Source organism: Helianthus annuus, chromosome 1, assembly GCF_002127325.2.
Source record: "Helianthus annuus cultivar XRQ/B chromosome 1, HanXRQr2.0-SUNRISE, whole genome shotgun sequence".
NCBI classification, from domain to species: Eukaryota; Viridiplantae; Streptophyta; class Magnoliopsida; order Asterales; family Asteraceae; genus Helianthus; species Helianthus annuus.
The window spans coordinates 88,667,901-88,670,921 of NC_035433.2; positions in this window are offsets into that span (position 1 = coordinate 88,667,901).

Sequence of the window (3,021 nt, forward strand, 5' to 3'; positions counted from 1 at the left end):
CAATTGTCAATCAATTCAAATACAAATCAAGTTGTCACAAAACCAAACTAAATCATTGTTCAAACCCTAAACTTACAATTAACCTACACCGGGGTGAAACCTCCGAGGAATTAGCCGCTCATGGTGTAAATGGCACGATCAACGGATGTACGAGACTTGAATTGGGTCATCTTGGAGCTTGAAGATGGATGGTTGAATGATTAGGGTTTGGAATGGTTGGTGGTGATGAATGGATTGAAAGCAGAAGGATGATTGTGATGGTGATGAACTAGGGTTTGGATTCGGATGAGATTTCGGGTTGTTGGATGGATGGTAGATGGAATAGAGATGAAGTAGTGGGTGATAGATGGCTCCAAGAATAGTTTTCAAACTCCAAATGATGTGTAACTCCCGAATTGAAGGAGCTAGGACCAATAGGAATCGAAATAAACCCCCAAATGGCCAACATTCGCGTTTCAAAAAATCAACACAAGTCGCCGACGGGCCTGACCCCGTCGCCGACGGGTTCCCAAAATTGTTCATGTGGCCGACGGGCTAATCGTCTGGATACGGCATATGTGGCATACGGGGTTATTTGGGACCCGTCCGGGACGGGCTATACCCCGTCGCCGACGGATTCTTGAACACCAGTCCCTCCGTTTTTCATCCTTGCACTTCCGGTTGATCCGTAACACATCCCGGTGCTCCGGTTTTCGACCCGGTGACCCGTAAAGCTCCCGAAAAGCTCCTTAAACTCCATCAAACCTGCAAAACACATTCTTGATTAAAAGTAGGCTATTCGAAACTAAAACTTACGTAAAAACGTTAAGTTAAACAATAACAAGCACCGGTTTTCAACCACGTATCACATCCCCACACTTGTCTTTTGCTTGCCCTCAAGCAAATCTGTTTTTCACTTTCACGTGGGTCAAACAATGAATATACATTCCATTCCCGAGACAAAGGTTAAGGTCTAATGTCATACAAAAGTTCAAACTCTTTTTTCAATATTCAATGTATTTAGTGGTGACGTGCTTTAGATACACAAATGGTTACCCAAGATTAACCTGCCCGTAAAGCTAACAACTAATGCATATCCCTCACAATGTGCTCTCCACTCGGCTTAAAAATTTGCTAATATGTATAATGTACTAGCATTTCCACAATTAATCGCTCAAAACCGATTAGAACACGTACCCGCATAGGCTTGCAACTCAATCATTCTCCACTATCGAACACAAATACTAAGCACAAGTCAAAAGGTCTTTGAGGGGTTGTAACGGGGCTAGGCGAAGGGTAGGAGTAGGATATTTTTAAAGTGACTAAGGTGATGAAAAATTCGATTTTTATTACAAACCACTAAACTAAACAAGACTCACTATAAACATCAACTATGAGGCAACATCTTTCGCCTTTTATTCAACAAGCTACTAGTACATCTTTTTGTGTTTTTCTCAATGCTTTTTCATTCTTTTTCACAACATTTTCTGAATTTTTTTTTTTTTGAATCACAACTATACAAACTTAAATTCCTATAATCGAATTTTTCATCACACGGGTTAAAAACGAAAAGGCTTATGGTTATGGGCTAAGTGGGTGATCAAACGAAAGGTATAGGCTCAAAATGGGTAACTAAGGTACTGGTTTGGGTAAGGATAGATAAATGGTTTAAAAGGAAAAGGTTTACCTAATGCCTTAATCATTCTCGTGCTTGTATTTGGTCTATAGTCTCAAATGTATCAAAAGTTGCAAGTTCTACAATACGCGACTAATGGCCCACTCAAACAAAGAAACATGTGAATGTGAATCTATGATGTATAAAGGGCTCAAACCTCACGTATAAGGGTATGATATGTGATATGCATACATTGCTAGTTCCTTAGGCGAATTATTCTCAAATAACCACCCGCTAAATACCCGATATGCTTATTAATTTGAACTTGACCATGACAAAAGAACAAATGGTTTGTGACATCCCTCGTTGACTTGGTTACTTGTGCTTTTGAGATTGCTTTGAAAACAAGACATTTTTGAAAAATTTTTGAAATTTTCCCCCATCCCCACACTTGAGGTAAACATTGTCCTCAATGTGTAGTCTTTAAATGAACGGGTCAAAATCGAAAATTTTTACTACTCCCCCATCCCCACACTTGAGGTACATATTGTCCTCAATGTGTAAGAACTAGAGTTTTTCGAGCACAAGGGATGTGACACGGCTAACCTCCCCAAAATTACCCCCCGGAAAATAAAATACAAAATACAATCCACTTATTTGCTAACTAAAAATCAAAGGTAAAAAGAAACGTATGCACCTGGTTTTTCGCTAGTTCCTCATGTGCTCTTCATCTTTTCAACCAAGCGGTCGTCTCACGAACATAGTGTACCTACAAATCTTAACCCTTGTGTAGAAGCATGCTTCTCACAACCATCAAAATTTGTTAGTTACCTAGTTCTACCACTTTTATGAAATCATTACCAAGCCATACATTATTGTACCTTTGACTTTATGTGGAAAATATTTTACAACAACAATAAACCTAACTCACTTTCGTAGGAATCACGACGGCATTTAGCATATGCACGCAAGCCCTTTAAACCTCCCGATAGCTCGGGAGGACGAGTCGGTCTCGTGAGGGTTATATAGGGAACACACCCACAAAGTTCATTTAACTAGGCAATAATTAAATAAAAACGAAAAGAAATAACGGAAAGTAATATACAACAACAACAACATAAAACATACCATACCTCTACCGCTGATATCGCTCATTTGGATCCGTTGGCGGGTTGGGTTGGTATGGATAACCAGTGAGGGCCTCAAACATCTCCCTGTAGTTATCTAAGGGGCTTTGCTCCCCTTGGGGCGGTGGTTGGTACGGGATTGGAACGAAGCTAGACCCTACCGCTTCGGGCCAATGCGGAGTCGGGTCGGATGGGCCTTGAGGATAGGGAAGATCGGAGTAATTTGTCCACCCCGAGTGCTCGGCGTAGGGGAGGCCGGCTTGGTAGTCTCTATGGTGTCGCTCCTGATCATGCAACACT